Source organism: Alexandromys fortis, unplaced genomic scaffold (assembly GCF_014885135.2).
Source record: "Alexandromys fortis isolate MF-2015 unplaced genomic scaffold, M_Fortis_MF-2015_v1.1 scaffold_157, whole genome shotgun sequence".
Lineage (NCBI taxonomy): Eukaryota > Metazoa > Chordata > Mammalia > Rodentia > Cricetidae > Alexandromys > Alexandromys fortis.
The window spans coordinates 2,894,470-2,919,569 of NW_026068041.1; the positions used below are offsets into that span (position 1 = coordinate 2,894,470).

Genomic DNA, 25,100 nt, shown 5'->3' on the forward strand with positions numbered 1-25,100 from the left:
TCTGCAATAAATTAAATCCATACACACGCATGTGCATAAAATGCAGAGGAGGAAAGAGGAAAGCAGCTAACTGGGGGTGGGTCCTTTAGCAATCAAGAGGGCAGCTACTTACAGTGTAGGAGAAACATGGTTTGGAATCCAAAGATCTGGATTCAAATCCAGCCTGCCTGTTACCAGTTCTAAGGCAGGACCTTGGATACTTACAGAAGATCTGTTTGGTTAACCTCTCTTTTACCTCGGTCCTCTTAGCCACCTTAAGTCGCTTCTAGAGAGATCCCCACCCAACAAAGAGACGTTTTATGATAGAATTCTACTTAGGCTCCTCTGAAATTTTCAACTGGGTCTGGACTTCTGGGCTTCTGTATTTATCTCTGAATCGTCTGAATTTTGTTTTACTTTTTAGATTTTTTTCCAAAGAAATTATTATCATTATTTTTTGAGATAGCATCTCTCTATGTAGTCCTGACTATCCTGGAATTTGCTATTTAGAACAGACTGGCCTCAACCTCACAGAGCTCTGGTCTGCCTTTGCTTCCTCGGTGCTGGGATTGAAGGCCTCTACTACCCTGCCTGGCCCAGTTGTCCAAATTTTAGCAAGAATCCTGCTAAACTAGAACGGGGTTTTAACTAGAATCCATCTCTGAATACCATGAACACTCATCTTCATCCGCTACCTCATCAGTCCTCAAGGTGATGCTCCGGTACCTGACCTATCTCCAAGAAAAGACAGCTCAGCAGTTGTGAGCTCTGGCTGCTCTTCCAGAGGGCCCATCTTATATTCCTGGCACCTACACAGCGGCTCACAACCTCTCTAACTCCAGTCTCAGGAGATCCAACGCCCTCTTCTGGCCTCTGCCAAGCACCAGGGACACGCACGGTACATACACATACCTGCAGCCAAAACACGCATACACACAAAATTAAAATCCTTTTAAAACAAACAAAAAAATCCAAAACTTGAATTTAAAAATATTTAAAAGGAATCCTGTTAGGTAGAGCTAGTCAAAATCACATCTTACCCTTCTTAGTTTTCTGTCCGCTGGCCCTGCCTTGCTCTTAGGAATTTCTAATTGTTCATGCTGAATTCAGAGATGAGCCCTAGGTCTCTGCATCCACTGCAAAGGTCTCTAAACCCACCATGATGGCCCTTCCTTGAATAAAATCATTCTGGCTTTCTTAAACAAGTGCTCTTAATTTTTTTTTTTTTTCTCCTTTAACTTTCCATACATGAAACCTCAGCCAAATGAGACCGACTGAGTTCTGATTATCAACGAAAAGGGCACAAAGCCACCAGGGGCTTGGAGAAGCACCTGGAAAGTCGAGTGTGGCTTTTAGGTCGGATTGGGGGCGGCGAGGGGGGGGGTTATTGGAGAACAGAGACGCTGGGTTGGTCCAGCATCCTCCCAGAAATGCAGAACTGTCAGAAGAAAAGCCCGGACAAGGAAGGGCACTTTTAAAAGAAAATCAAGGTGAATTCCAGGCATGAACCGTCCACTGGGAAGGGGGGCTTCCCGACTCCCCACCCCTTTCCCCCAAGGTGCGCAGCCTGCGCCGCCCACCCCGGGCGCGACTAGGCGAGGAGGAGCTGCGCTCTCTAGGACCCGAGGAGGGAGAGCTGCAGGGAGACGGAGCCTCCAGCGGGTGCTGCCGCGAGCGGCCGGCCGAGGGGGCTGGAAATGAAAGTAAAGCGCTCCGGAGCCACATGGACCGAGCTGCCCGGGCGGCGGCGCCGGGAGCAGGATGCGGCCGCCCGTAATTAAATAGCATTTACTCTTATTATTACTAATAATAATAACGTAATCATACCTCTAGTCATAGCATATCATTTATCGGGCTCGGCGCAGGCCCGCGGGGAGCGCAGCCCGGCCGAGGTGAGTGCTTTGGCGCGGTGGAGCCCCGCGGGGCAGAGGCCGAGCCACCGCGTCGCCGGTGGCGCGCAAGGTTGGGGCGCGCGAGGTTGGGGCGTCCGGGCAGGGCCGGGCAGGGCCGCGCGTGGAGGAGGCGAGGGAAGTCGGGGCCCGGCCACCTGGAAAGGCGGCTTTGCAAGAATAAAGCAATAGCACCCCCATTACCATGAACTATTTTTGGGGATCCCTGTGCAGATCCCTGTACCCCTGCCCCAAAGTTTCAAAGTTATTGTGTGGCCGGGCACCTGCCGCCTGCCGCCTGGGTGATTGAGTCTCCACTGCAGCCCCCAGGGGATGTCTTGGGATTTTCTGCCGTGGTGGTGGTGGTGGGGAGCAGTCTCCCCTGGGTATGGAGCTTTAGGGGTGCACGGATGCTTTGCGGATGCCACCGAAAGGGGGTGGTCCGAGCTTGGTAGTGGGGTCCCCTGTTTCTTTTGTATTCGCTTTGGATTCGCAGTGCCTTGATGTGGAGGGGCCGCGGCGAGGGCCAAGGACAATGGCCGGCTGATGGGTCGCCCCAGTCGGTTACAGCGGCCACGCGAGTCCGGGGATCCGGGGCCTGTGGGCCTAGCCCTGGGGGAGGGGGCGGCAGGAAAGGGGGGCGCGGTCTGGGTCGGCTGAGCAGGAGGGCATTTCCGGTCGTGGCATCCATCACTGGGCTCAGAGGCCTCCCGGGTGGGCAGTCACCAGGCAGGGAATTTACGGGGACTGCTGGGTGCTGGGACTCTGTCGACAGAGGGGCGCCCTTGCAGGTCTGGGACCCTAAAGAAGCAGAGCCGATCCCCCCCCCCCCCCCCACACACACACTACCCTCAGCGGGCAGAAGGTTCCCTCTGCCACTCATAACTTTTTCTTTCCCGCTTAGAAACCCTTGGGTTCTGGTATTTGTAAAGTGTGTGTATGTGTGTGTGTGGGGGGGGGTCCTTCGCAGAGACAAAGCCCCACCCCCCACCCCATGTCCCAGGAGTGGGAATCGGGTAGAAAAGAGTTCACTCTTGACAGAACAGGATGGCTGAGATGCCAACATTAATATGGGGAAGGTTGGGGGCTGAAGAGCCGAAGCTTCAAGTCCGGGGATGCTGGGGGCCCACAGCAAAGTGATGGGGGGTTCGGTTTTCGGTTGTTAGCCAGGACATCGGTGCTAGGGCCCAAGAATCAGAACCCCCAACTTCTTGCCATTTTCCCGAGTGTCTGCAGTTCATCCAGTTTGATGAAAATAGCAGAATGCAGATCCTTGAATTTTTACACAAATGTGATAATTATAGTACATGTAGCAACTGTGTTGGACATGAAATTCCAGCAGATTCTTTCCTTCTACTACCAAGACTTACCCCTACCACAGCTACAACCGTGCCCTCCCTAATATCTTCAGACTTCTTTCTTCCATAGAAGTCTGCTGCGAGGTCCAAACTGGGTGAAACAGGTTCTAGATGGTGTGTGTCTTGTGCGTGTGTCCTGATCTGGGCACACGTGGGCTCATCCGCCCCTCATGGCACTTATGCCCGGTAGACATTTTTCCATCCTTCTTTTCCATTTGAGGAACCGAGGGCTTAGAGAATTGGGTATCTTGCTGGAAATTTCCAGCTAGGATTCCTAACTGGTTATCTGACCCCGAATCTTCATTTTCAGGAAGGCGAAGATCTGAGGGTGAGAGAGGGGCTTTGTGTTTCCTAGGTTGCCATAATGTCTGTTTAATCATTACTGTGAGCTTTAACCTGATTTAGGTACAGTAGATTGGAATGTAGCTTGTTGAATCTTTTTGGAGGTGGAGTTCAGTGGGATGAGCCCGATTCTTAATTCTTAGGTTTGACAGTGCAATTGTCAGTGGGTTCGAGACTCTCTAAATAATAGTCTGTTTATAGCATTTGGTACATGTATGTCTGTGTGTATGTGCATGCGTGTGTGCACACAAGCACCGGGGTTTCTGATACACACCTCCCAGCACTTAGGAGTTAGAGGCAAGAGAACTGTAACTTATGGGACAAGTTGGGCTACATACCGAGACCTTCTCTCTCATTTGATTCAGAGTTTCTCTTTGTAGCCCTGGACGTTCTGGAACTCGCTTTGTAGACCAGGCTGGCCTTGAATTTGGAAATCTGCCAGCCACGCCCAACTGGAGCCCTTGTCTTTAGAAAAAGAGGGGTGGTGGTGGTTGTTGAGGTGACTCAGTGGTTAAGTACTGTTGCAGAGGACCTCAGTTGAGTTCCCAGCGTCCATATCATGCAGCTGATAACAGTCTGTAACTCCAGCTGAAGGATCTGACATCCTCTTCTGCCTCCACCTACACTTCCATCCATGTGTACACACCCACATATACAAACACATAGTTAAAAAATAAAATCTTAGCCGGGCGGTGGTGGCGCACGCTTTTAATCCCAGCGCTCGGGAGGCAGAGGCAGGCGGATCTCTGTGAGTTTAAGGCCAGCTTGGTCTACAAGAGCTAGTTCCAGGACAGGCTCCAAAGTTACAGAGAAACCCTGTCTCGATAAAAAACAAAGGAAAAAAATAAAAAAATCTTACACGGCTTTAATCCCAGCATTTGAGAGGCAGAGGCAGCCAGATAGATCTCTGAGTTTAAGGCCAGCCTGGTCTGTAGAGCAAGTTCCAGGACAGCCAGGGCTACACAGAGGAACTGTCTAAAAAACAAAATAAGCTGGGCATGTTGGCACATGCCTTTAATCCCAGCACTCGGGAGGCAGAGGCAGGTGGATCTGTGCATTTGAGGTTAGCCTGGTCCACAAAAGGAGTTCCAGGATAGCCAGGGCTGTAATGCAGAGAAATCCTGTCTCAAAAAACCAAACAAACAAAAAAAAAAAACAAAACAAAACAAAAAGGAGAAAGAAGGAAAAGTATGTTCAGTGCTTTTTATTTAGTTCATAACAAAAGGCCTGTCACATATGTGGGCTCATCTGTCCTTCCTAGAAATTACAGCAGACTTTTCTTTACATTTTTTTTTTATATATACATCAGTCTGGGGAGATGGCTCAGCGATTAAGAACACTGTTGCTCTTCCAGAATACCCAAGTTCGATTCCCAGCACTCACATGGTGACTCACAACAGTCCTTACCTCCAGTTTCAGGGCATCTAAACCCTCTTCTGGCCTCTGAAGGTACCAGGCACACACATGGTACCCAAATATGCAAGCAAAAACACCCATACACATAAAATTTAAAATAAAAAATGTCGTTCCTGCTTATTTACTTACCGGGAGGGGGCGTGCGCGTATCATGGTGTGTGTGTGGCAACCAGAAGACCGCTTGTGGGACTCCTAGGTGTCAGACTCGGGCTGTCAGACTTGGTGGCAAGCACCTTTGCCCACCGAACTATCTTGCCTGTCACGGGGCAGGCATTTCAATACATCTTTTCCAGATGGGGAATTGGAGGCCTGGAGAATTGGATGTCTTGGTAGAAGTTTAGAGTAGAGTTCTGACTCCTCCGTAGTTCTCTGCCTCTAGATATTCGTCCTTTCCCAGAGTCCTGTGCAACCTAGCAAGGGAAAAGCCCCTCTGGTTAAGCTACTGTGAGGCAGGTCAGGGATTGAGCACCTTGTAGTCTGGTTGGAAATGGAAAAGTAAATTCATTAAGAAAATGGGCTGGAAAGTGGTTAAGAGCCTAGAATATATGAGTGCCAGATCCAGGGAGAGGCCCTGCCTCAAAGGCAGTGGTGGAGAGTGAGAGGGGGGGACGCTTGGCCCTCTCTTCTGGAGTCTGTGCTTGCTCACAGGTGTGGGCATCCCGTGTGCATCCATGCACACACACGATAAGTCTTTGTTTGTTTGTTTTTGTTTTTCGAGTCAGGGTCTCTTTGTGTAACAGTCCTGGATGTCATGGAACTCACTCTGTAGACCAGGCTGGCCTCAATCTCACAGAGATCTGCCTGTCTCTGCCTCCCGAGTGCTGGGATTAAAGGCGTGTTCCACCATGGCCTGGCACAAAATAAGTCTTTTAAGAATGAAACCGAACCGGGTGGTGGTGACACACACCTTTAATCCCAGCACTTGGGAGGCAGTGGGGGGGGGGCAGATTCTGGTGAGTTTAAGGATAGCCTGGTCTACAGTGCCAGTTCCAGAACAATTCTGGGACAGCCAGGGCTACACAGAGAAACCTTTTCATGATAAACAAAACAAAACAAAAAAGTAGAAACTTGAGAACTTAGAAAGAAAGGCAAGGACTCTGGCGTCAGCACACTGGGAGAAGACAAGGCTTCTTGGAGGAGGAGAGAGCTCAGGTGAAAGAGTAGGATGCTCGGCCAAAGTGGAGGACAGGAAGGAGATCTGGGGTTAACATCTATTATTTCTGTGCTGGGAGGCTGATATAGTGTATCTTTGTAAAATTTCTTCAACTTTTTGTTTGTTTGTTTGTTTGTTTTTGGAGACAGGGCTTCTCTGTGTAGCCCTTGTTGTTCTGGAACTCATAGACCAGGCTGGAACTCAGAGATCCTCCTCCCAAGTGCTGGGATTAAAGCCGTGTGCCACCACGGCCGGCTTTTTTTAAACATTAATTTTTTTAAAATTTAATTTTCTCTACTTGTAGTTCACGGAGGGTTGGTACTTGTGTTCGCATTTTACCGAAGAAGTTGGAGCGACTCAGGATTTGTGTGGTCACCCCAAAGCTACCGCACTGTATTTGAACCCAAGCCTTTCTGGCCTTGGGTGAGCTCCCGCCCACTGTAGTCGCCTTCCTCTCCATGGCTGTGGAGGTGAGAACAAAGGCCAGGGAAGCAGGAACTGGCAAATGCCACAGCCATAAGGGCTCACCAGGAAAGGTTAGCAGGCTCCTCAAGGCCAGAGTTTAATGAAGTATTTGAGTTCCCATACCCCGAAAGAAAAGGCAAAAGGGCTGTAGAGGAAGCAGAGTCCTGAGCGTGGAAATCTGAGTAATTCCGTTCCATGGGGGCTCACCACCCTGGAGCTCGGGCACAAGACAGATACGGACCATTAGCCTGCGCTCTCCATGGACAGGAACTGGCTCTGCTTCAGCTCCTGCCTCCAGCTCTGTGGCCGTGCCAGGAGGACACATTATGCTGTCAAATTGAATTATGCCCCAGAGTGGAGGAGGCAGGCTTATTGCGCCTGGGGTGGAAGGTCTTCCTAGAAGAATTTCTACGTGAATGCTTGAAGGATCGGAGAAGAGAGGCCGGAGAGAGGCCATTCCGAGCAGAGGCAGCGATGGGCAGAAACAGGGACAGATGAAGCCTGAGGAGTATGTCACAAGGTACGGCCACTAGGCAGGGGCAGCCGTAAATTCCAGCTGAAGTCCTGCCCTGTTGCTGTTGGCCCTTTGAGTCTCTGCACTCTGAGTTTCCGGTTCTGGAAATGAGCCCTGAGGTTGTTTGTTTTCTTTTCTTCTAAACTTTTAAATCGATTTTTATTGTGATTGCTCTTATTCTTTTGTGCATTTGGAGACAGGGTCTCACTGCGTTGCTCTGGAACTGGCTCTAGAGATCTAGTTGACGTCAGTCTTGCATTGACCTTCTGCCGCTGCCTCTCAAGTGCTGGGATTGCAGGCATGCACCAGCATGTTGTGATGAGTCCTGAGGTTTGATGGTGTTTGACGGTAATCCAAGAGAGGTCAACGAAAGATGCTAGGTCAGGGCTGACGAGATGGCTCACTTGTTAGAGTGTTTACTGCTCTTCTAGAGGACCAAAGTTTGAGTTCCACCCCGCCAATCGCATGTTCCAGGAGATCCATGGGCACCAGCACCCATGGGCACATACCCCCACACAGACAGACACATATATGCACAATTTAAAATAAAACTATAAAAAAATAGAGAAAAGGTACCAGCATGACCTTTAATCCCAGTATTTTGAAGGAAGAAGCAGGCAGATTTTACCCAGGTTTACAGAGAACCTGTTTAAAAAAGAAAAAAAAAAGTGGAACTGGAGAGATGGCTTAGGTGGTCAAGAGCTTGTGCTGCTCCCAGAGGTCCTGAGTTCAAATCCCAGCACCCTCAGGTGACTTACAATGCCCTGTAACTCCAGCTCCGGGATCCAGTGCCCTCTTCTGGCCTCTAGAGGGATCTGCTCTTATATTCACAATCTTCACACAGGTACACATAATTAAGAATAAAGTTAGTCTTTTAAAAACTTATTTATATTAATATGTACATTGGTGTTTTGCCCGCGTGCATGTCTGTGTGAGGGCACCGGGTCCCCAGGAACTGGAGTTACGAATGGTTGTGAGCTGCCATGTGGGTGCCGGGAATCAAACTCAGGTTCTGTGGAAGAGCTTTCTTCACCAGTGAGCTCTCTGCTCAACCCCCAAGTAAAACAAATATTAAAAAAACAAATGGAGTCAGGTGGTGGTGGTGCACGCCTTTAATCCCAGCACTTGGGAGGCAGAGGCAGGCAGATCTCTGTGAGTTCGAGGCCAGCCTGGTCTACAGGAGCTAGGTCCATGACAGGCTCCAAAGCTAGAGATAAACCCTGCCTCGAAAAACTTCTTTAAAAAAAATGGATCTAGAGGGACTTTAAAACTTTGTACTAACTTAGCAATCGCACCCAGTAATTCCCCTGTGGCCAACCCCCCATCATTGTATAGTTATGCACCATGATTATCCCCATCTTACTCAGAGAAGAGAGGTCAGTGATAGTTTAGATGACTCTTAGAAAAAAGGGGGGTAGAATGGGGTGGGGGCATGCTGCAAACGAAGCCCAGCCTGACTCCAGTAAGGGAACAGAAAGAGTGAGGGAGAAGCTGGTGGGGCCAGCAGTTCAGGCCTGAGACTACGTGTGTGTGTGTGTGTGTGTGTGTGTGTGTGTGTGTGTGTGTGTGTGTGTATGGGGTGGGGGGGGATCCGCTGAGGAAGGCTGGCTGCAGCCTGCAGCTGGAGGCTACTCTGTCAGCTCCGGGAGCCAGCACAGAAGCCAGCTCCCTTCACCACAGTATTTAATGGCCCGTAGCAAAGAGGCTCATCTTCCCTCCTCTGTCAGCACCAGCCACACAACTCCATCCCATCTTATGTATCTCCCTGGTGAGTCTTCCTGTGCAGGCATCGCGATGCTTCCTGTGATGGCTTCTGCAGGTGTTTGTTAGCTCTGCTGCCCTAGCAAGCTGCATGCGCCCTGGGGATCGAATACAGCATCGCAGTCTTCCGAACCCATCTGCTCTTCAGAACCACCTAAGTGACTTCTTCAGAAACAGTCCCCGAGCCTTGTCTCGGAAGCTGAGGTGGAAATAAGGGCAGCCGCTGCTGCAGATGTGCACAGCACTTGGCACTTCTGTGCCCTTTCCACTTGCCACTCCTCGAAGCCCAGCAGCTATTACTGCCAACACTGTTTTGCAGTGAGGGATCTGAGTCCCCCAGAGACAAGGAACACTTCCACAACCTATAGCTCTAGAGCGGGAGTCAGAGGCAAGCCTGTAGACTCCAGAACCCAATGTGTTTTCTAAAACAGGCTGGTCTCAAACTCACTGTGTAGCCAAGGTTAGACTGGAATTCCTAATTCTCCTGCCTCCGTCTCTCAGGTGCTGGAGAGATGGCTCAGTTAGTAAGGTACTTGCTATACAGGCATGAGGATCAGCACCCATATTTTAAAAAGCTGGGTGCAGGGGCTGGCGAGAGAGTGGGGGTGAAGAGCCCCTGTTGCCCAGTCATGAGGAGTTTGCATCCAGCACCCTGGTAACAAGCAAACTCTTCTAACCCCAGATCCGAGGAGGGTGAAGATAGGAGGATTTCTGGCACTTACTGGAATGCAGTTTAGCCAAGAAAATGCGAGCCCAGGTTTAGAGAGATCCTGCCTCAAAGAAGCAAAGAGTGATAGATAAGGACACCAGACAAACGTGCGCGTGTGCACCACACACACACACACACACACACCCCTAAAAAGCTGGCACAGTAGTGCACTCTTGCCTGGGGAACAGGAGACAACCTCACACATACATGCAAGGCAGGATTCTGCCACTGAGCTATGTCCCCAATACCTAGCCCAATTCTTTTTCTTTTTCTTTTTTTTTAAAGGCAGGATCACATACTATAGCCCAGGTTTAGTTCTCCTTCTTCAGGCTCCCCAGTGTAGCATGAGCTACCACACCTGCCCAGCTCATTTCATTTCTTTTTTTTTAAATTTATTTATTTATTATGTATACAATGTTCTGTATGTGTGTATGCCTGTAGGCCAGAAGAGGGCACCAGACCTCATTACAGATGGTTGTGAGCCACCATGTGGTTGCTGGGAATTGAACTCAGGACCTCTGGAAGAGCAGGCAATGCTCTGAACCACTGAGCCATCTCTCCAGCCCCTCATTTCATTTTTTTTATGTCTGGACAGGTAACATTTTTTTCTATCACCAACATTTATTTAGTCAGTTATTAACTTATTTACAACAGGGTCTGCTGCCTTGTCACTAACGGTGTCGTGTTTGTGCCATAGTCAATAATTTCATGGCTGCCCTTCAAAAGGATGCACATCAGGTCACTCTTCCTCCACCTTCCGAGGCTCTTGTGCCTAAACTGTGGCTCTGAAAGGGATCGGGGTACCTGGTTCTCTGAGGTCAACAGATGCATCCTCCTGCCAGCTTGAGTTTCTGAAGTACCAGTGTCAGTCAGGAACCATTTCCTGCCTGTGAGCTGCAGTGACAGTCCGGCCATGACCAACCCTCCTGGGGTTTTCAGAAGCTGCTCTGGAGCAGCTGTTCTCTGGTCCACCCCACAAAACCCCGCCCCGCCCCAGGTGGAGGGCACAGAGCAGGGTGGAACATTCAGGGTCTTACCTTTCATCCCTGTTCTCGCAATGGGCATGCTGGCAGCACACACAGTAGGTATGTCACCGCGCACACGGTATGTCACCGTGCACACGGTATGTCACCGCTCGCACGGTATGTCACCGCGCACACAGTATGTCACCATGCACACAGTATGTCACCGTGCACACAGTATGTCACCGTGCACACAGTATGTCACCATGCACACAGTATGTCACCGTGCACACAGTATGTCACCGCTCGCACAGTATGTCACCGCGCACACAGTATGTCACCGCTCGCACAGTATGTCACCGCGCACACAGTATGTCACCACAGAGTATGTCACCGTGCACACAGTATGTCACCACTCACAGAGTATGTCACCGTGCACACAGTATGTCACCACGCACACAGTATGTCACCGCGCACACAGTATGTCACCACTCGCACAGTATGTCACCGCTCGCACAGTATGTCACTGTGCACACAGTATGTCACCATTCTTGGCCTCTATCTCTCTGTCTCTCTCTCTCTCCCTTTTTTTTTTTTTTTAATTGGTGTTTTGCCATGGGTGTTGTGTCCCCTGAAACTGGAGTTACAGACAGTTGTGATCTGCTATGTGGTTGCTGGGAATTGAATCCAGGTCCTCTGGAAGAGCAGCTAGTGCTCTTAACCCCTGAGCCATCTCCCCAGCCCCGACTTTTATTTATGTTCTGACATTCGTCTCGTCTGTCTTTCATGCAACAGCCAGAGGGAGCTTCTTGAGATTTGAATGACCCTGTCATTTCTGCTGGAAACCTAAAATTTTCTGGACGTAGGCACAACCAAGGCCTGTTTCTCCAGTGGTGTTTGTAGCTCTCTGTTCAAGCCTCAGCCTGCCCCCTGTACCTCATTTTCCCCTTGACCTGTGTTTTATTTGAACCTGCTCAGCTTGTTCCTATCTTAGGTCTTCGCCGTCTGCTGGGTGCACACTCGTCCTCTCGCCCGTGGCTCAGATGCCACATCTTCTGAAGGGGCCTTCACTTAGCTCCTGCTCCACCACCACGAAACATCTCCTGTTTGTCCCTCACACCTATTGCTGCCATCCTTGTCTTGTATGTTTAACTCTGACCTGTCATGTGAGCGTGTGTGTTCATGTGTTTGCAGATATGCAGATGTGTGTACGTATGTGTGCTTGTGCATGTGTAACTCCTCAGGAGCCATTCTTCTGTTGAGACAGATCTATCGTTGGCCTGGAGCCCCCTTAGGAGGCCAGAGTGGCTGGCCAGCGAACCCCAGGAACCCAGTGTCTGCCTGCCCAGCATTCATTGCTGTGCTCAACTTTTTTTTAAATTTATTTATTTTATGTGTATGAATGTTTTGCTTACATGTATGTAAGTGCATCATCACATGCATGCATCAGACCCCTGGGACTGTAGTTACAGACTGCTGTGAGCCACCATGTATGTGGTGCTGGGAATTGAACTTGGTTCTCTACAAGATCAGCAGGGTTTTGTAACTGCTGGGCTCTTCAGAGCCTGTGACCAACTTTTTTTTTCTTTCTTTCTTTCTTTCTTTCTTTCTTTCTTTCTTTTCCATTTTTTCCATGAGAATGGGTGTTTCCATATATCCCTAGCTGTCCTGGAACTCCCTCTGTAGACCAGGCAGGCCTTGAACTCAAAGAGATCCTCCTGCCTCTGCCTCCCAAGTGTGGGGATTAAATGTGTGCACCACCTAAAGGCTATGACCTTTTAATGTAGGTTCTGGAAATCAAGCTCTGGTCCTTGTCTCTTTTATGTGCTGAGTCATCTTCCCAGTCCAACATGTGACCTTTTTGTGCCCGCTCACCCATGATCAAGATCTGTGAGGGCTGGGGTGCTGGAGAGATGTCTCAGTGGTTAAGAGGACCTGGGCTGGATTCCCATGACCCCCATGGTGGCTCATAGCCATCCGTAACTCCAGTTCCAGGTGACCCAACAGGCATGCATGTGGTGCACATACATGTATACATGTAAAGTTTCATACACATAAAGTAAAATAAAACTTTAAAAACAAGCTATGAGGGCAGGGGTTTGTTAACTGTGTCCCCAGTACTGGTGACTGCCGTGTTTATGTGTCGCATTAAAAACAGCCGAGTTGGCCACAGACAAAAACTTACCAGAAAGGCGTAGCCCGGACAAAAACTGCAAAATCGGTTTCGACTGAAGCACTCAGCGAAGTAGAAAATACGGTCTGACCTGCTCAGGGAAGGACACGCTAGTCTTGCCAGGTGGGTACGGCCAGCTCCGTCTTGCAGATAGCAAAACTGAAGCTCAGAGAGGTCCCAGAAAGCAGTATGGGACGGTGATGGGAGTTGCTCCCAGGGCTGATGGCCATCACCGGAGCCTGCCTTCCTCTTGTCACTGGGCACCAGAGTAGGCGGTGCACTCCAATGTGACAGGAATCCCCCACCCCCACCCCAGCAGGAGCAGTAAGGAGCTCACTGCTCAGGGCATGAGAAGACACCAGAGGGGGTGTTGGACTGTGTCCTCCGAGTGGTGACGTCTGTTTATTTTGCTTCTTATGCTTGCTTACAATTCCCAAGGGTGACCTTCTGCTCTTCTCCTCTTCCTTCACTTCCTTTTTAAGCTTAATGATGGCTTTATTGAAAATTGTCAGAGGCTGGAGAGCCGACTCCGTGGTCAAGAGCACTTGCTGATTTTTCTAGAGTACCCAAGTTTGGTTCTTAGCAGCCAGGTCAATCTGGTGGCTCCAAACGATCTGTAACAGCAGCTTCGGGAGATCTGCTGCCTCCAGCCACCCCAGGCAGCTGACCTCACTTGCACACACCCACGTGCGGACACACACAGCTATGGTAGCTAGAAATCACAAAAATAAATCAGCACGCTCCCTTAATCCCAGCACTTGGGAGGTAGATCCCCATGAGTTTGAGGCTAGCCTGATCTACATAGTGAACTACATAGAGAGACCCTGTCTCCAAAAAAAAAAAAAAAAAAAAGGCCAGTTTCAGAGAAAGCAAACTGTAGGCTGCTGCGGCCTGTGGCTACATTGTCGCATTCCTTTCTTAACCTACTTTCCTGGTGGAGCCTGGGGCGGTGCCAGCAGCTTGGCTTTCCTCAGCAATTGTGTGGCCTTGGGCCAGCCCCCATCCAGTCTGAGCCTTACTGTTCTGTGAACACGGGATGATAAATCCTACTTTTGAGATGATTATGGACACGCGTGATTCTTTAGGATCAAGTCTTTCATTTAAGGCCCTTCTCAGATCTCAATATTTAAATGCACCAAGTAAAATCTACAGGATTGCAAGGAAAGGTAGCTCTGTTCTGCTGATAGATCTGTGTGTGTATGTGTGTATGTGTGTGTGTGTGCACATGTGTTTGAGTGTGGGTGTGGATGTACATGCACAGTGATTTGGCTCTTGTTTGTGTGTATGTGTAGAGGCCAGGGGACAGCCTTGGGTGACATTCCTCAGGAGCCGTCTACTTTTCTTTCCTTCTTTCTTTCTTTCTTTCTTTCTTTCTTTCTTTCTTTCTCAAGATTTGTTTTATTTTACATGTATGCATGTTTGCCTGCATGTATGTGAGTGTATGTCCCATGTGTGTGCCTGGTGACTGCAGAGGCCAGAAAAGGATATCAGATTCCCCCAGAAATGGAGTTCCAGATTGTTGTGAGCTGCCATGTGGGTGCAGGGCCGAGCCTGGACCCTCTGCCGGAGTGGCAAGTGCTCTTCTCTGCTGAGCTCTAGCTCCACACTGGGTTTTAAGATAGGGTCTCTCTCATTACCCCGAGCTCAGTGAGCAGGCTAGGCTGGCTGGCCAGGGAATCCCAGGAACCTGCCTGTCTCCACTTCTCCATCATTGGGATTGTAAGCATCTGCCCCTACGTCCAACTTCTCTTTTTGCATAGTTCCGGGGATCGAGCTCGGGTCCTTGTGTGTGTAAGGCAAGCACTTTCCTGACCGAGCTGTCTTCCCAGCCCTAGAGCTACATTCAACAAGATTTACCAGTGTGTCTAATGCGGCTACTGTAATTTCGAAGGTGCGATAAGCAGAACGCTTCATTATCTGTGGCCACTGAAATACGCTAAGAACGCAGCTGTTCTGAGCAACTCAAGGACAAGACTACTGCTGTCTGAGGGAATGCTAGATCTTGGGAGGGGGTTTTCTCGTCTACCCTTACAGCCCTGCCACAGATCACAGGTAACATGTTCAGGTGATCTGTGGAAATTAAGTATGACCCTCCCTGGTGGCCAAGGGGCAGGAGTCCAGGAGTGGGCGGACATGCTTGTGAGGGCTGTGGGAAAGGAAGGCAGACCCAGGATGCTGGCCTGTAGGGCTGAGGATGGCGCCGTGAAACCTTCCTGCTCTGCTGAGGAAGAGAGACGGGAGCTGGGGTGGTGAGTACACGGTATGCAGCCGCCCTGCCTTCTGGGGTCTGCTGCTCTGTAGTGGAACCTGAGGCCACATGTGCATGAAGACAGGGCGAAGACTGTGTAGGGAGAGCCGTGCCCGTGGCGAAAGTGATAGATAGGATGGGGCCCCAGAGCCGACTGCCAGGGTGCAAGTCCCAAGGCTTATCATCTCTCACAGTGCGACTTGGGCAGGCTCCGCCCTGTGCCTCTCATTCCTCACGGGGATATAACTGTTCCTTTTTACAGAGTGCCGGAAAGGCTAAGGCGAGGTTTCAGGCTTTCTGTGGTAAGAGGAAGTATGTGTCCTCGGTGACTGCCAGCAGCCTCCTGTTGTCCTCAGGTTCCTGGGCTCCTCCTGAGGGGTTCCCTTGTGGTTTTTTTTTTTTGTTTGTTTGTTTGTTTGTTTTGTTTTGTTTTTCAAGCAGGGGTTTCTTTGTGTAGCCCTGACTGTCCCGGAACTACCTCTGTAGACCAAGCTGGCCTCGAACTCACAGAGCTCTGACTGCCACTGCCTCCCCAGTGCTAAGATGAAAGGCGTGTGCCACCACCGTTGGCTCCTGATGGGTTCCTGAGCACTCTTTCTATGGGCTGCTCAGAGATGAATCAGATGCCTACGGGAGCTCATAGCTGGGGACTCGGGGACTGCACCGTGGTTCTAGTGAGCTTGGGTGGGGTTTGGGAGAAAGGCTTCCTAGTGGAGGACACACCACGGTATGGAGGACGCCCCCTGCTGGGGAGACAGCCCGAAGCTCTACTGTTCCAGACCTTGCCATGGGCCAAGGAGAGGCCAGGCGTGCCTTGCTGTGCTGCTGACACCAGCTAAAGAATGTGGACTTTGTCCTTTTGGTGATGGTGTCACAGGAGTCTTGTTTGTTTGAGCTTTTTGTTGTTGTTGTTGTTTTTCAAGACAGAGTTTCTCCGTGTAGTCCTGACTGTCCTGGAACTCACTCTGTAGACCAGGCTGGCCTCAAACTCACAGAGATCCGCCTGCCTGCCTCCCGAGTGCTAGGATTAAAGGCATGCGCCACCACTGCCCAGCTTCATTCACAAGAAGTTGCAAAACCTGTACAAAAAATCCCCTTCACTCAGCTTCCCCTAACAGTGGCATCTTGTGTAGGTGATGTATAGTATTAAAACCAGAGACCTGGCGTTGGAACATTACTAGACAGTTTATTCAGGTTTTACTGTTTTTTTTTTTAAATATTTATTTATTTATTATGCATACAATATTCTGTCTGTGTGTATGCCTGCAGGCCAGAAGAGGGCACCAGACCTCATTACAGATGGTTGTGAGCCACCATGTGGTTGCTGGAAATTGAACTCAGGACCTTTGGAAGAGCAGACAGTGCTCTTAACCGCTGAGCCATCTCTCCAGCCCCCTTGTTTTGTTTTTTTAGTATGTGTGTGTTAGTGTGTACACCACATGTTTTGAGAAGGAGAATGACATTGGCATATGTATTAATCAGATGCCGCTAGCCCCCCGGAATGGGAGCACATTGGAGGGGTCTCACTGGAGGTTGTTGGTGAAAGGTGATGTCGGCCTGTGGTCGTAGAGAGAGAAGCTGCAGGGTCAGGTTAAAGGTGGCAGGAACTGGGAGCTGAGACCAGATGACGGTCAGAGCTCTGGCAGAGGGCGAGAATGGAGAACACAGAGGTGAGGGGAGGAGAGGCTAAGTTCAGTTTGGAATGTGGTCAGTGGGAGGAGGCCCAGTGCAGCTGGGAAGGGCATCCGAGACGGCGTGGTAGACATAGAAGTAAGTCTTTGCATTTTAATCTAATTTTATGTGTATGAGAGTTTTTCCTGTGTGTAATTCTGTGCACTCCTGTGTCCTGGGGTTGGATCACCTGCAACTGGAGTTACAGGTAATTTTTTTTTTTTTTTTTGGTTTTTCGAAACAGGGTTTCTCTGTGGCTTTGGTGCCTGTACCGGAACTAGCCCTTGTAGACCAGGATGGCCTCGAACTCATAGAGATCTGCCTGCCTCTGCCTCCCGAGTGGGAGTTACAGGTAATTATGAGCCGCCGTGTATGTGCTGGGAATCGAACCCTAGTCCGCTGGAAGAGCTGCCTGTGCTCTTATCTGCTAAGCTATCTCTGCAGCCCACAGGCATGGGTCTTTTTTAACTACTTATTTCTTGTGCATTCGTGTTTGCTTGCATGTATGTCGGGTCCCCTGGAACTGGAGTTACAGATAGTTGTGAGCTGCCTTGTGGGTGCTGGGAATTGAACCTGGCTCCTGGAAGAACAGCCAGTGCTCTTAACCACTGAGCCACCTCTCCAGCCCCGGGCATGGGTCTTAAAAGATGCATAGGAATTGTCTGGGTGGGGGGAGTATGGGGTTCTAGTTAGAGGGCCCAAGATTAGGAAAAGGGTGGAAGTCATAGACAGCCTGGGCAGTGGGCATCCAGGTACCACTCTCCATTAAGTGAGAGCTGAAAATCTGGCATGCTGAGGAGGGGGCACGCTTGGCAGAAGGGTGGATTCATGAGTCATCGGCGTGACTCATGAGATCATGAAATGCAGGAGCTCATCTGGGGACAGCACAGGAGCAGGAGCATTGTCCGTGGAATCTCAGGAACGTAGCTTTTGAGACCTGGGCAAAGAAGAGTCACCACCAGAGACAGCAGAAAGGATCCTGGAGGTGGGAGGCGGCGGCAGATGCAGCCCGAGGTCCAGGAAGAGGCGAGTCAAAAGCTGCTACTTAGGTAGCAAGGAGGTTCCTGGGGCTGAGGGCCACTTGGCTAACGGAGCATTGGAATGGTCTCTGTGTTAGGGAGTTGAGTGGGGGTGGAGAGGTGTGTAATCAACTCTGGCTGTAACTGCAGTCAAGGTTGGGGGCGGGGCATAGTGTATTGTGCCGAAGGGCATCAGAAGCAGGAGTTACTGTGAGCCAGGGAAGACTTTGAGCATGATGGGAGATGGCGGAGGCCTGGAGCTGGGTCTGCTTGATTGACAGCAAGGCGATGGCGATGTAGGTAGGCTCTGGGGCCAGACTTCCGGGGTGGGAATTCCATGCGTCTGTCAACTCTGTCACTGTGGATGAGGCAGTTCACTATTGTGTGCCCACAGTGTCCTCTTGTCCTCTGCAAAATGGGGAATGTTCCCAGTGTCTACCCACTAAGCCGTGTGGAGCTTTGGGGAAGTGATGACTTCCCCTGCCACGTGGTAACCACTCAGCAGGTGCGAATGCTCTGTGAGTCTTCATTTCTTTCAGCCTAAGTTTTCTTTTATTTATTCAGTATCCACTCATTCTTATCTGTGAAATAACTGGGTTGGATGAGCTGATGTCTGTCCATTCCTTCTACCATCATTAATTTACTCTGTGGCCAGCACAGGACCATTGAGATGTTCAGGAGGCCAGCACAGTTCCTCCGGGACCAACGTAGACGTGTCGTGTCCATCTCTCCTTCATTCTCAGCTCTTCCCCTCTCTCCCTCATCTTGGTGCTAGAATGGGAACCTAGGACTTTGAACTCCGGAGTTCTCAGGCTGCTGGTCCCACCTGGTACCTGCCCTACTGAGTTGGTCCCAAGTCAGTTCTGTTTTGTGACTCAGATTTTGCCTGTGGAAAAGGATCCAAACTTTGCTGCGGCAGAAACTGTCCTGGCCCCCTGCTGTCGAGCGGATTCCAGCCCGTAGAGAAAATGAGAGTGCTGGAGCATCTTTCCAACTCCTCCCCTGCTTGTAAACACACGGCACACAAAGCATGCTGGGATCTTCTGTGCTGTAGTTACACGTGGAGGCACCGCCGTCATTGTAGGTGTAGATTTAGTAGATGTGTTGTATTTAATTACTTAGGTGGATCCTTTATGGGCAAGCAGGCTGCTTCAAGTTTTTCTTTTCCTTTCTTTTTTATTATTTATTTATTTATTTTTGTTTGTTTGTTTTTCGAGACAGGGTTTCTCTGTGTAACAGCCCTAGCTGTCCTGGAACTTGCTCTTGTAGACTAGGCTGGCCTTGAACTCACAGAGATCCGGCTGCCTCCGGAGCTCGTTTTTGTTTTTTAAGACAGGGTATCTCTGTGTAGCCCTGGCTGTCCTGGAACTCACTGTGTAGACCAGGCTGGCCCTGAACAGAGAGATCCACCTGCCTCTGCCTCCCAAGTGCTGGGATTAAAGGCGTGCGCCACCACCTCCTGGCATCTGCCATCCATTTTTTAAAGACTAATAGATTCGGTTAGAATTGGCCCATGCTAGCTGTATATAAGTTCTAAGTTGTATTGGACTTTGGATCTATTTATTTGGTGTGTGATAGTTGTTTTTTGTTATCATAACGCTTATTTAAAAAATAATACATTCATTGACAAGATGGCTCAGTGGGTAGCGCACTTGCTAAGCTTGAGTATCTGAGTTTGATCCCTGAATCCCATGGTGGGAAGGGAGAACTGGCTCCTGAAAGTTGTCCTCTGCCCTCCACATAACGGCTGTGGCACGTGTGTGCACTTATACACGTCCATGCACACATCATACACATACAAAAGTAACAAATAAAAATTTAAAAACAATATGTTCCATGCCAGGTGTACAGCACATGACTATAATCCCAGCACTTGGGAAGTCGAGGAGGAAAATCAGGAGTTTAAGGCCAGGCTTAACTATATAGTGAGTTTGAGTCTAGACTGGGCTTTGATTGGTAAACTTGTCTAAAACAAAACAAACAAAACCACCAGTAGCAATAACAACAAAAAGCAAGCATGGGGCTGAGGGCTGGAGAGATGGCTTGGCAGTGGAGGGACCCAGGTTCGATTCCCAGCATCCATTTTGCAGTTCACAACTGTCTACAACTCCATTTCCAGTGGAATCCGACGCCCTCTTCTGGCCTTTGAGGGCACTGCACACACATGGTGCATAGACACAAATGCAGGCAAGACAGAAGAGGTGTCATATTCCCTGGAGCTGGCGGTAGAGACAGTTGTGAGCCACAACGGGAATACTGGAAACTGAAACCAGACCTCTGGAAGAGTGGCCAGTGCTCTTACCTGCTGAGCCATCTCTCCAGCCCGGAACAATTGTGAATGAACCATTGGACATGTTCTGAGCCTTCTGTCTGTGATGGTGGCCATGTGCTGGGGGACAGCAGAGCCCTTCCCCCTGTCTCACCTCTGCCTTTTTCAGTCCTCGCTCGAATCACCGTTAATATTTGTACTTCTGCCTCTAGTTCCTGTGCCAGCAGTCTGGGTTTTTAGGTTTGTTTATTTACTTATTTACTGTGTGTGTGTGTGTGTGTGTGTGCTACAGCACACTTGTGAGAGTTGATTTTCTCCTTCCACCATGTGGGTCCTGGGGGGTTGGCAGCAAGTGCCTTTACCCACTGAGCCATGTCACCAGCCTCTGCCCCTAGGCTTTTTCTAGCATGCAGTTCAAACACCTCCAGTCTCTACTCTACCCCTGGCTCTACGTGTCCAGGTATCTTTTAAAGCAGTACCTGCTTTCTGATACCAAAATCTGAGCTAGACCACCCAGGCTGCCATGACAAGATGCCCGTTAGGGCCCCACCTTCGTGACCTTTCACTCCCGCTCCCCCATAGGCCTGGTCCTCAGATGTAAATAGGAGCCAATAGCTCTGCATAGAAACTTGGAGGAGACTCAAACATTTGGTGCATAATAACTGCGTATGAGAATTTTCTTCCCTGAGGAGGGGGAAGGGTAAGTGTGGGCTCAAAAGCCACCAGGGTCGGGAGGTGCTCTCCTGACACGCCACTGGAGCTCCCTGCTGCCCGTCTTTCTGGTCTTTTTTAACCACATGGCCTTGCCAACCTTCCTAGCCTCAGGGAGTATTGTCTTCCTGTCTGCTTAGCTAGTAATGAGATGAAATAAGTCTCAGGTATTTAATGCCAACTTTTTCTCATGGAGCAAAGCCTGACACGGAGCTGCCCTTTTTATTCAAAATGCACTTTAGAGTGAAAGCCACAGATAGCCCTTGCTGTACCTACAAACCCTCAAGGTAGGGTCTTTGTATTTGTTTGTTTGTTTGGCATCAGAGGCACACACGAACACCCGTACGCGTGCACACCCATGTGCACGCTCACACCTGCGTGTGCACCCATGCATGTGCACGTAGGCACGCACACACCTACACACCCCCGCACGCACACACGCGCTATTCACAGCGCTCATTTCTTCTCGTCACTGAGATTTCTGCTCAGGTGTTACAGTTGCTTTCTCTGACTCCAAAATGCACCTTCCTGTCATTCTCATTTTTTGTCACATGTCCTTCTTGTGTTGTGTTACCTCTAAAAAAGACACTAATAACTTTGCCCCTGGCTAGATCCTGCTTGCCCAAGAACACTAAAGATATTTCTGCTGGGGAAGTGTGTGTGTGTGTTTGTCTGTGATATATGCAGGTATGTGCGTGTAAGTGCCAGCATACCACGGTTCACGTCTGGTGGTCAGAGGACAAGTCTGGGCATCTGTTTTGTCTTTAGGTTCCAGAGACTGAATTCAAGTCATTAAGCTTGGGGTCAAGTGCCCTTGACCACTTGAGCCGTCTCACCTCCCCCAAAAGATTGTATGACTGTCTTGCCTGCATGTGTGTATGTCTGTCATGGGCATCCCTGGTGCCTGCAGAGGTCAGAAGAGGGTATCAGATCCCAGGAATTGATGTTACTGATGGTTGCAAGCCATCATGTGGGTGCTGGGAATCAAACCCAGGTCTTCCACTAGCGCCATCAAGTGTTCTAAACCGCTGAGCCATCTCTTCAGGTCCCCACGGGAAGATACTCCTGAAGTGCTCACTGCATTCCCGGATGGCTGTTCAGATGGATGCGTGGATGACGAGCACCTGTTTGTCATCTTCTGTCTCTGTTGTTAGGCTTCTCACTGGGCAGTGAACCCTTTGAGGGCATGTTTCGCTGTTGTTATTTTGGTTTGGTGTGTGTGTGTGTGTGTGTGTGTGTGTGTGTGTGTGTGTCGGGGGAGGATATGAGAAAGAGAGATACGTCACTTATAGTCCAACCGGCCTCAAAGTCCTTATGAAGCCAGAGCTGGCCTTGAAACTCCTGATCGTCCTGCCTCTCCCTCCCAAATTCTGGGATTGCAGGTGTGCACCCCTACACCACGCTTGGTTTCCCCTTCTTTGTCTGGCTTGCAGAGCGTTATTGTCTGGGAGCTGTCCCTCTATGCAGTCTGCTGCTCCCTGTGATTAGTGGTGTGTTGTCTGTGTCTGTGGGACATGAATAGATTATTTTCGTGGTCTTGTTCTCAGCAGGAATCATGGGACAATGCCAGCAGGAGGCCTCTCAGTTGGAAGTGTGGAGTCCATGATATAGGGTAGATGCCTAAATTTCCCCTAGAGTTTTCTCCTGGTCATGGGACGGGGGTGCCCCACCCACACTGCAGCTCTAGAGAAGAAGGGGACCCAGGCTTTTCTGGTAGCATGGTTATACAAGTTCTGGGGTGACACAGATACTGGGGTGTCAGGCCAATTTGCATCCTTCTTAGCAGACTTCCTATTGGGACTCCCAGCCCAGTCACTACTTCCTGCATCACCCCCATCCTCCCTCGAGGATCCATCCTCCCTCGAGGATCCGTCCCCCTCTGACACCTGGCAGTTTCAAGGCCTGCACCACAGCTCTTCCGCTGGCCCAGGAGTTCTCCAAGGGCAGCAAGTGGCCTGAGAGGGCCCCATCCTGTCCCCAGCAGCACCAAGTATGGAATTGTAGCAGGCATTGCTGGAATTGAATGCAGTTCTGTCTGGGTCTATGCTGGTTTTTTGTTGTTTTGTTTTGCTTTTAGACTTGGGATGGGAGTGTCTCTCAGTGAAGTCTTAGATATCTTAGAACTCACACTGTAGAGCAGGCTGGCCTCAAACTCACAGAGACGTGCCTGCCTCAGCCTCCTAAATGCTAGGATTAAGGGTGTGAGCCACCGCCCCTCGCTTTGTCTGGGCTCAGGTTGAGGGCAGAAAGGGCAGCTTTGTTACAGCCCGGCTTCTCCCCACGGTTTCCCTAGACCACCACAGACCTGGGTCTCTGACTGCACACCCTTTGCGTTCATGTGGCTCTCAGCAGTAGTGGCACTGATGGGGAGGAGTGGTTGCGGGCCTGGTGAGTGTTTCTTGCTAGACGTTTCTTGTGGTGATAGTCATCATGTATGGCACGTTCTTTCTTGAAAGCACTTTGAGAACCCAGAGGTCCGCCTTAGCCAGCACCCCTAGGTGTCCCCAGCAGCCTCTACCTGCCTTGTTGCTCTCTGAGCTGAAATCTATAGACTGGTCTTGCTCTGAGGCCTTTATACACAGCAGGAGGACCTCAGTGATCCACGTAGACCCCCGAGACCTGAACTGTGGAGAAACATGATGTTTACCTACATGGAATGATGCCAAACATCCGCTTGGGGGGCTAGTGGCAGGCCCCAAATACACTCCCAAAGCTGAAAGGGTCTGTCTCTGATTTCGTAATTTGTTTTTATTTGGTTGTTTTTGGGTTTCTCTGTATAGTCCTGGCTGTCCTGGAACCTGCTTTATAGACCAGGCTGGCCTTGAATTTAAAGATCTGCCTGCCTCTGCCTCCGACATGCCTGAGGAGGGGTCTGCTAACCTGAGCTCTGGTGCTCCAGAAGGGCCTCCACTCGCTGGCTGCATATCTTACGAATCATTTGAGCCTCAGTGTCTAGCTCTCAAATACGGATCTGTCACTTATGACTCTACACCCGCCGAGGTTGAATGAAAGGCAGCCAGGAGCCCTAGCTCGTGATGAGAGGAAAACCCAAGAGCAGGTGGTCACCCAGAAGGCTTCTGCGCAACACTGACAAGCCTGCTCCTGTTTGTCCTTCAAATTCAGCTATTTGTAGTGGTGGATACCTATAATCTCAGTACTCGGAAACAGAGGCAGGAGGATCACCCAAAGCTGGAGCCCAGGCTGGTCTATGGAAGCCAGAGCTACATAGTAAGACTCATCCTAAAAACAAACAAACAAACAACAAAACCCAGACAAATAAACCCAAAGCAAGCCAGGCGGTGGTGGCGCATGCCTTTAATCCCAGCACTCTGTCTTGAAACCTGAGAGTTTCTCTGTCCGAGAAACCCTGTCTCGAAAATCCAAAAACAAACAAACAAAACAAAAAAACAAAAAACCCAAAGCAACCAAAGTAAAAGGCCAGTGCAACCCCCCTTTCCAGGGCGAGAGCTGTCCCTTTGTGTCACCTAGTCTGTTCACGACAGAAGTCTGTTCAGGTGACGCTTGGGGGCTGTCTGGCCATGCCTCTAACTAGGCTGTGAAGCAGCAGGTTTGGGGTACAGAAACGCCAACTTTCTCATTCCCAGCAGAGGAACTCAGACCTGCCAGGGGTCTGCTGATAAAGTGCTTGCTGCAAACCAACCCTACAATTTAGGATTGCCTCAGTGCTGCTTCTGCCAGTATCTGGTGTTTGTTTGTTTGTTTGCTTTTTCGAGACAGGGTTTCTCTGTAGCTTTCAAGCCTGTCCTGAAACTAGCTCTTGTAGACCAGGCTGACCTCGGAACTCACAGAGATCCTCCCGGCTTCTGCCAGTATCAGGTTTTTGTTTCCCAAGGATAGAGGAAAGAATAAGAGGCATCAAAGTCGCCGGGCGATGGTGGTGCACGCCTTTAATCCCAGCACTCGGGAGGCGGAGGCAGGTGGATCTCTGTGAGTTCAAGACCAGCCTGGTCTACAGGGCTAGTTCCAGGACAGGCTCCAAAGCCACAGAGAAACCCTGTCTCGAAAAACAAAAAAAAAAAATATTAAAGAGGCATCAAAGTCAGTCAACAGAGAAGACTGCTCTTAGTGCTCAAGTGGGGATTCTTTACCTGTTGGCACTGTGTAATTGTGTCTGCTGGGATGTCAAGGCTAAGCCTGATGTGGAAGTGTTTCTGCCTGCTGGGGGTTTCCCAGAAGCCATGGACTCAGGAAGGTTGGTCAGGCTGGCCTCCAACTCATCATCCTCCTGTCTCAACCTCCGAGTACTGGGATTACAGGCATGCAGCACTACACCTGGCTTAGTGTAGGACATCTTGATTGGCCGAAGAAAGGGGAAACTGTGGGACAGCCCTGGAAACAGGCGGGGGTCAGACGGGCTTGAATGTGTGGATTTGAAAAACCCTCTCCAGGGCATACTTGAGAAGATTGAGGGACAGTGAGATTTGCTCAGTATCTGGGGAC

The 25,100-nt window shown here is 50.0% G+C and overlaps 1 protein-coding gene across 2 annotated transcripts in view; it reads left to right on the top strand.

Annotated features, from left to right (window-relative positions):
• Window positions 1-1,608: 1,608 nt before the first annotated feature.
• The window catches only part of Zc3h7b (zinc finger CCCH-type containing 7B), a 53,709-nt gene continuing 30,217 nt past the window's right edge, over window positions 1,609-25,100 (top strand). For both annotated transcript variants that reach the window (XM_050165652.1, XM_050165654.1), the window contains exon 1: window positions 1,609-1,871. The gene's annotated coding sequence lies outside the window, so the exon portion shown is untranslated. The remainder of the gene's footprint in view (window positions 1,872-25,100) is intronic.